The sequence below is a fragment of the Natrix helvetica genome (genome assembly GCF_964273705.1).
Source record: "Natrix helvetica genome assembly, chromosome: 4".
NCBI lineage: Eukaryota > Metazoa > Chordata > Lepidosauria > Squamata > Natricidae > Natrix > Natrix helvetica.
In genome coordinates this window covers 908,337-917,812 of record NC_138550.1, presented here as the reverse complement: position 1 = coordinate 917,812, position 9,476 = coordinate 908,337, and positions in this window count along the sequence as shown.

Below are 9,476 nucleotides of genomic sequence, written 5' to 3'. Positions count from 1 at the left end.
TCTAAATCAATCCCATGCCCAAAGTTTTTCCCCCAAGCTAACATAGTTTCTTTGACTTGTTCGTCCTGTAATTTCACCTCTAACAGGTAGGCATAGAGTTTTAAAATTACTTTTTCATTGTTACCTGTTAAGATTTTATCTAGTTCAGTCGTTTTATCATAAAAACCCTCATTTTTTCGATCTTCATTATATCTAGAATGTATTTGCACATATGAATACCAATTAACTTCAATACCTTCCTGTTTCAATTCTTGTATAGATTTTTTTTTTTATTAAAAGAGTTTTGTACAAACAATTTTTTCCCCTTTTCACCCCCCCGCCATACAATATAAATCTCATACAAATGCTATACCCCCCCAACCCCCCCAAAAAAATGCACTTTCAAATATTATACCAAATACTTTGCCCCCTCCTCTCCCCCCATCTTAAAATAGATTACTCATAACCCCTCTCCTCCCAACAAACACAATATAAATTTCTCTTAGATTAATAATAACACATTGATCCCATTTTCTAAGCTAATTTAACATCTATAACTCTTAATATAAATTTCTCCTAGCATAACAATGTTTCATTAATCCCATCTTCTAATTTATTCATACATATATATTACCCCACCCTCCACCCTAACCCCCCCCACCTCCCACACAAACCCACCCCCCTGACTTCCGCTGTATACCACTCTAACAATTCCAAACATCCCATATACTATTTACTCTGATCATCTATCGGTCTAAACATTCTTACCTAAAGGCTAGATAATAACTCCTAGTCTGGTATTTATTCTGTATATAATCAATCCATTTTGCCCATTCCTGTGTGTAATCCTCCTGTTTCTGAGCTTTTAAGAAAGCTGAAATTTTTGCCATTTCAGCGAACCCCGCCACCTTCTGAATCCATTGATCAATTGTCGGTAAAAAATCTTTTTTCCAATGTTGCGCAATCAACAACCTAGCTGCTGTAACCATATACAAGGCCAATTTTGTTTCCCCTTTGGTAAAATCCTTAACTATACCCAATAAAAACATTTCCGGAGTGAATTGTATTCTTTTCTTAAATACATTCTGCATAACCCACCATATTTTTATCCAAAAAGCTTTAACCTTCTTACAAGTCCACCATACATGAAAAAAGGTAGCATCTAGACACCCGCATCTCCAATATTTTGGTTGAACATTTGGGTACATGCATGATAATTTTTTAGGATCTAAATACCATCTGTAAAACATTTTATAAAAATTCTCCCTTAAATTCTGTGACTGTGTAAATTTAACATTCTGAATCCATATTTTTTCCCACGTTTCCAACATAACCACTTCACCAAAATTCTGAGCCCATTTAATCATACAATCCTTAACCAATTCATTTTCTGAGTCTCTTTCTAACAGTACATTATATATTCTTTTAACTTGTTTTGGACCAGTCTCTTTTATCTGCTTAATCAGTTCCACTTCTTTATCCATAAAACCGACCCTGCGATCTTCTTCCCATCTCTTCTGAAGCTGTATATAATGTAACCAATTTAAGGTAATTCCTTCTTCCAACAGCTGTTCCAAAGTTTTTAACTTCCATTCGCCCCCATCAACAATAAGCACATCTTTATATAAACAACCCCCGAGTGACTTAATATTCATAATCCCCATGGTGTCTGCAAGATCCAACCAAAGCGGTATTTTATAATCCCAATTGGACCGGTGCTTCTTCCATATTCTCATCAAGGCACTACGGAGAGCATGGTTGTTGAACACTTTATCCACCCTGTCTTCATAAAAAAGATATGCATGCCATCCCAGAACAAGATCATGGCCTTCTATATTCAGCAATTCCATTTTTGTTTTCCCGTATAGATTCTTGTATAGATTTGACTTCACCCTCTGTATTTAATAATTCAGCGTATCTAACTGTTTGTTCCTTTTTATATATTATTGAATATGAAAAAGCTTCAATGGTTGATATCCAGACTGGAATTTTTAAGTAATGCAACCTCTTAGCCTTCTCCCAATTTAATAACAAAGCCTCTCTTATATAATGCCTTCTGAAATAACCATGTGCTTTAGTTCCCTTATATACTATAAAAATGCATGCCATCCCAACAACAAGTCATGGCCCTCTAGGTTCAAAAGCCTAACATTTCTTAGCATTATCCATTCCTTGATCCACATCAGATTAGCTGCCTGATAATACAACTCCCAGTCAGGTAAGCCCAACCCTCCTCTTGATTTGGCATCTTGTAGCAATTTACGTTTTATTCTTGCTTTTTTCCCCTGCCATATGAATTTCAACACCATTTTATTTATTTATCTTCATAATAGTCTTTCCCCCAGTATAGGATTCTGGATAGAATGTTCATTTTAATTGTTGAGATTCTCCAATCATTGATAGTTGAAGATTCTCCCATTTCACCAGATCTGTTGCAATTTGTTGCTTCAATCTAAGATAATTATCTTCTTTAAGGGTACTGCATCTAGCTGTTAGAGAGATCCCCAAATATTTAACTTTATTTGTAATTTGCATTTCCAAAATTTCTACCGATTCTTCTTTTTGTCTTAATGGTGTATTTTTTGTCAAGATCTTTGTTTTGTCTTTATTTATTTTCAAACCTGCAACTCTTCCATACACCTCAATTTTTCCTATCAATTTAGGTGCAGATTCAAGTGGCTCCTCAAGAATAAAAGCTAAATCATCTACAAATGCTTGCAGCTTATATTCTTCCTTTTTAATAGTCATTCCTTTTATTTCTTCCTCTTCTGTAATCCTTCTATTTAGACTTCTAATGTTAAGACAAAAAGTAACGGTGATAGTGGACAGCCTTGTCTCGTGCCTCTTTTTATTTCAATGGGATCTGTCAGTTCTCCATTTATCATTATCTTAGCTGTTTGCTTGTGGTATATCGTTTGTATAGCTTGAATAAAATTCTTACCAAAGTTCATTTGTTCCATTTGTTGTATCATAAATATCCAATTCACATTATCAAAGGCTTTCTGCACATCAAGGAACATCAAAGCCATTTGCTTTTCCAGGTGGGCCTCATAATATTCCAAGGTATCCAAAATTATTGTTATATTATCTCTAATTTGCTCTTTGTAAAAAACCATTTTGGTCCGGGTGGATAAACCCATTTAAATATTTTTTCAGCCTCTCTGCCAGTATAGAAGCAAATAACTTATAGTCTGAGTTTAACAAGGAAATAGGTCTATAGTTCTTAATTTGCGTATGGTCTGCCTCCTCTTTAGGTAGCAATGTAATGTATGCTTCCAGCCGTGAGTTAGGTATTTTGCTTTTAGTCATTACTTCGTTCATAACTTCTAGCTGGGGAAGGGCCAAGGATTTCTCTGGTGTTCTATAAAATTCCACAGGAAGGCCATCCGGTCCCGGGGCCTTCCCATTATTTTGTCTTTTAAGGGCTTCACTTAACTCCATCATTGTTATTTTATCTTCTAATATATATATTTATTTATTTATTTTATTCAATTTATCAGTCGCACCCTCTCCACGAAGGGACTCGGGGCGACGTACAATCAAATAAATAAGCGTGTGGCATGGAGGAGGTAAATACATCAACATTTAACAATTCAAATAGAAATAAAAGCCACAAAATTAAGATAAATAACAGTAAAATTACAACAATTAAAACAATTAAAATACCCAAAAGATTTAAGTTTACAGTTTAAAATTGCCGGGAAGGTTAGAGAGTTCTAATTAATTAATATAGTTCTAGTATCATTTGGTATTTGGGGGAGTTTGGCATTTTGTAAATATTGTTTCACTTCTTCCTCTTTTATATGCTCTTGTTCATACAACTTGGCATAGTAGTCTTGTATAATTTTCTTCTTTTCCGCATTTCCATAGTGCATTTGTCTTTGTTCGTCTCTTAGTTGTTGTGTTTTCTTGGCCTCTCTCTCCTTTCTCAGTTTATATGCCAACCATCTGCCTGGTTTATTTGCATTTTCAAAATAATTCTGTTTAGCACCTCTAATTTTTTCTGCCAGGTCCTCCTTTTCCAGTAAGTCCATTTTGTGTTTTATTGTATTCTTGAAAGCATTTTGCTTCTCAACCAAGAAGCTTCTTTGGTTCTAACTGCTCTGTCCTTTCAGCCCTTCCAAGAAGGTTCTACACCCATTCGCAATATTCAGGGGACCCCGAGGGCACAGACAGACCTCCAAGGACTCTCAGAGGGAGCGCTAGCGACCACACAGGACTGCAAGGCGCATAAATCCTTCCATCCTCCACCCTTCAGTCAGAATTGAATGGAGCACCTTGAACGAAGTTTATCCTTGTTTCCTTTGGGACTCTCTGGGAAGGGGGTCCCTGCCCCATTGATTGGGGGGGAGGGGGGCAAGGAAAGCCAGGCTTGGCTGACATGGAGCTGTGGCTGCCGTTTTATTCTTTTGTTATGGAGTTTATGAGCTGAGGAGAGCATCCATCCGTTCATCCATCCATCCACCCACCCGCCCACCCGTCTCTCCACCCATCCATCTCCCCATCCATCCATCTCCCATCTGTCCATCCATCCATCCATCCATCCACCCACCTCTCCATATGTCCATCCATTCATCTGTTCATTCCTCCACCCCCTATCTGTCCATCCATCCATCGATTCCTCCATCCATCCCCATCCGTCTGTCCATCCATCCATCCATCCATCCATCCATCCATCCCACCTGTCCATCCATTCATACCCACATCTATCCATCCATCCTCATCCGTCTGTCTATTCATCCCTCCAACCCTCCGTTTATCCCATCTGTCCATCCATCCATCTGTCCCTCCTTCCCTCCCTATTTATTTATGCATGTCCATCAATTCCTTGAGTTTGTTGCCTGCAGTTCCCTCCCTCTGTGTACACAGGAACACAAACACAGGTGTGTACAAACTCCTTGCCCCCACCTGTCTGTCTCCATCCTGCTGGACATCCTGCTTCCGCTCCTTCAGTTGGTGGCCAGAGTCCCCCCCCCTTCCTAGAAAAAGGCCTCTGGCCGCCCAGAGCCTCCACCGCTTCTGCCTGAGCAAAGTGGCGTCGCTCCTCCTTTGGAAGCCGAGAAAGGGGGAGGCACAGCAGGCGCTCCCAACCGCATGAGAAAGTGAGGCATGCTCTCTGCTTGCAGGAGGCCTAGTGGTTAGTTCTGGGCCCCCTTCAGTAGAGGACGGTGCCAGCTACAACGGGGGGGGGGGGGTTGGGGCCAGCCGGGCTGTTCTCAATCAGTGAATTCATCTGCTTTTCTTGGAACTGCCCATTGGAGGGGGGGGAGCCAAGCCCCCCTGTGTGCAAACAGGCAGAGGGGATAGCCTTCGGGGACTTCAACTCCCAGCCAGTCCCAACCCCACTGCTGCTGCTCCAGAATGGAGGCGTCGGAACTCGAGACAGGAGGCAGCTTCCTTCTGGGAGGCCCAATCTCGGCTTAGATCTTCATAGAACAGTTACTGGTGGATTCTGGCACTGTTTTCGGTGCTGTTGTAACTTTGAACGGTCGCTAAATGAACTGCTGTAAGTGGAGGACTACCTGTAATACTGAAGGAAAGGGGGTTAGGCCTTCTGAGAGTCAGCTTCCCGAAACCAAACCCTTTACACACGCCCCATTTTGCATACACCCACACAAACACACCAGAGAGAGAGAGAGAGAGAGAGGAGAGAGAGAGAGAGAGACTCTCTCATACCAGTTATCGGAAAGTTCAAGTGCTTAGCTCAGTTTTTCTTTAATATGCTTTGCTGAATTTCTACAAAAGATAAAATATAAAAAACAGGAAAAGAGCCGAAAGAGGAAGGTGCAAAAGAATCAGGGGGGGAAAAAAAAGGGGGGGGGAGTTAACTTCCAACTCTCTTTGGTGAGGTTAAAAATGTGAAAGCACATGAACCTTTAGTTCTAACATTCAGCAATGCTCAGTTCTCCTGCAACCATAAGCGCTTCTAATCATCACATCCCAACGTTTGTATTGCATTTTTTAAAAATTCCAATGAAAACGTGCAAAAGTTGTGTCCAGAAATGTCTAGCGGCCTCTTGCAGAGGAAGATTTAATTGGCTTTAACATTTGCCCAACCGTTACACGCAGAGCTGGGGACCATTCCATGCCTTACCCAGGTTGAGAAATTGGCAGTAAACAAAAGGTGGGATGGTAATGGGGTTGAACATAAAACATGGAATCTTAGGGATGGAAGGGACCTTGGAGATCATCTAGCCCAACCCCCTGCTCAAGAAGGAGACCCTATACCATTTCAGACAAATGGCTGTCCAGTCTCTTCTTGAAAACCTCCAGTGATGGAAGCACCCACAACTTCTGGTGGCAAGCTGTTCCACTGGTTAATTGTCCTCACTGCCTGGAAGCTTCTCCTTAGTTCCAGGTTGCTTCTCTCTTTGGTTAGTTTCCATCCGTTGCTTCTTGTCCTGCCTTCTGGTGCCTTGGTGAATATGTGGACCCCCTCTTCTATGGGGCAGCCCCTCAAATACCGGAGTACTGCTATCATGTTGCTCCTGGTACATTCCTGATAGGCTGGTCATTTTTAGCCTCCTTAACCATTCATCATACAATCTAGTCACCAGACCTTCTAGTCCAGGGCCTGGAGAATTCTAGGAATTGAAGTCTACCAGCCTTAAAGTTGCCAAGTTTGGGGATCCCTGGAGTAGCCCCTCCTCTTACTGGCTCTTGTCTGCGCATTTTCTAGGGTCTCAGCAACTTTTCTGAGCTGGATTGGGGCAGAGATGCGTAACCTGAAACTCACAACTTGTACAAATCAAGTTAAGTTTCTCAGACTTTGGTTTCAAATAAGTTAGATGTCATGGAGTTTCCAAAATCTGGACTTGTGCAACCTTAGTCAGGGGTCTCCAAATTTGGCAACTTGAAGATTTGTGGACTTCAGCTCCCAGAATCCCCCAGATACAAATGGGGATCACGTGACACCCCCCCCCCCTGCTGCAACCATTTTAAGTACATGCCGGTTGCCAAGGATCTGAATTTTGATCACATGATTACGGAGATGCTCGAATGGTCATAAGTGTGAAAAAGTCATGTCACTTTTTTCAGTGCCATTGTATCTTCGGCCACTAAACGAATCATTGTAAATAGAAGACTACTTATATTTATTTCCTTCTAACGAGCCAGACTTAATATATTCGGTCCCAAAGACCATTTCCAGAAAAGATTTCCTTCTATTTTCACTCCGACATTTGATTTCTTCCCTCTCCTTCCCCAAATCACTGGGTTGAGATGGAAAACTACAGAAACTGAGTGAATGAATGAATTAAAAGAAGAGAGAGGAAGGAAGGAAGCAAAATAGATCAGTTCAGGTAGAAGAATCAGGCTGGGGGGTCTAAAGAGGACTGTTGAAACACAGAGACAATTTTAATTTTCGTGTTTATTTGCCTTGTTTTGTTGGCAAAAAGATCTGGGAATCAAGGTTGCACCCCCAAACTCTCCATCCTTTGGGTCTCCCCCACTCCCACCAGGGGGGCTATTCACAAAGCACCCCAAGAGCTTTTGCATTTCTTTCCTTCAACCTTTAGCTCTTGCCCCAAACTGGTCGGCCTCATCTTCCGTTTATAGAAGTGGAGGGCTATTTTGAGTGATGGAAGTGATCAGCGACTGTCTCAAATAAAGAGGAATTTAAACTCAATAAACTTTGTTTTGAGAGCCGGCAAAAGAGGAAACCTCTCTGTAAAGTCTGCCAAGAGAGATTAAACTCCTGCTTTCTTAAGGTCGACAACTTTTAAGACACGTGGACTTTGACTCCCAGAATTCCCCAGCCAGCTGTGCATTGAGAAACATTTGATTCCAAATCTATTTAAGCCACTTTGCAAAAATCCCCACCCAAAGCCCCCACAACCTCCCTCCAACCGAGGCCTATAGAGACCTCAAACTTTTCTGAAATCCTCCCAAACAGATTTGCACATTTGTTTTGCCCCCCAAGACTAATTCCCTGCCTCTTCTCCTTCTCTCCTTCCGTTTTCCTAACCCTTGGCGGAGGTTGGGGTGGGTGGGTGGGAGAAATTGAATAAACAAACACAATTTCCCAAAGCAACAATGACCCCCAGGCCGTGGCAAAAACAGCAGGAAAAGCAATTTAGCAGAATTTATTACACGTTTTTTCAAAGGGGGGGGGAGAGAAAAAATCTATCCACGCTCTGAAGTTTCTAAGGGTTTATCCACAGGTGAGTCCCCTGTTGGCAGTCCTTGCACAGGTGGGCCAGGCTGCCTTTGATGCTACCACAGACACCTGCGTGTGTGCGTGTGTGTTCTGGACACATCTGGAGGGACAGCAACCACGGCTAGGGATGAGCCCCCCCCTTACTGGGGAGAGCTCTGCAGCTGGACACCCCTTCCTCGGTCATCCACGTTTCGTTGCGATGGGGGAAGAGTCTGTGAGCAGCTGCCAAGGACCCCCTGATGCCCACCAAGCGAGACCCCCCCAGTGGCAGAGACACGGCCCATACCCTGTGGATGGAGAGCCAGAGCCCCCCTCCCTTGGGGAGGTCCTTGGTGCTTCGGCCGCTGCAGAGGAGGAGGGGGGGGGAGACCCTGGATCCTGCCCTCCACAGGATGAGGCCACTCCTTGGCAAGGGAGCCTGGCCCGGCTTGGCATCTCGCCTCCCCTCATCTGGGGCTAGGGGAGAGGAGCCCTACGCAACGCCCACCTCCCTGACCCAGACCCAGGTGGGAGGAGGGTTGGGCAGGGGTCCCAGGCGATGGGAGCGACCTGCTCTCCCCCTGGGTCAAGGGCCACCTGCCACACTGCCCATTTCCACCCGTCTCCTCGGATTAAAAGGTGCCAAAGCAGCCCCCGGCTTCACCCTCCTCCCCCGCATTAACTCCGCTGTCCGTTAAACCGAACACTGCCACACCAAGCCCTAAAAATGACCAGGCGGGGGTGAGGATGGGAGGCCACCCAGCAATCCTCGGGTGGAGCAGGACTTCTCAGTGACGTTGGGATGAACGCGGCAGGGTGCAGCTTCCTCCCAGGCGAAGTGGAGAGAGAGGAGCCAATGCGCCCCTGAGCCCCCCAGTCTGGCAGGTTGAAGAAAGACGAGAGCTGCCCACATTTCTCAGCTGCTCCTTCCTCCAAAGCTTCACCGCTCGAACTGGGCAGGCAAGGAAAGTCCCGACTCTGACTCGGAACCATTCGCAAGCGACGTCTGAAGAGGAGAGGAAGGCGGAGGGGCTTCTCCCCCAAAATCCAGGGTGGGGTCCTTCCTGCCAAAGGCCCATCGGGGGCAGGAGAAACGGAGGGAATCCGGACTTGGGGTTCAGTCAATGTGGTCGAGAGGAAGGGGACCCCCTGGGTTGGCATCAGAGGTTCCCCAGCCCCATAGATAATGGGGCTGGGGAACTGGGCAGGAGTCCCTCTGCCCCACGGCGGCTGCCCAGCTCCACCCCCGCCAGAAACGGCCGAGGGCAGGGGTGCCTCTGGGCCTGGCCCAAAGGGGGGAGTCCAGGGGGCCACCGGGGACGGACGGAGGGAACTCCATTTCCTTTTGCATCAGGAATAA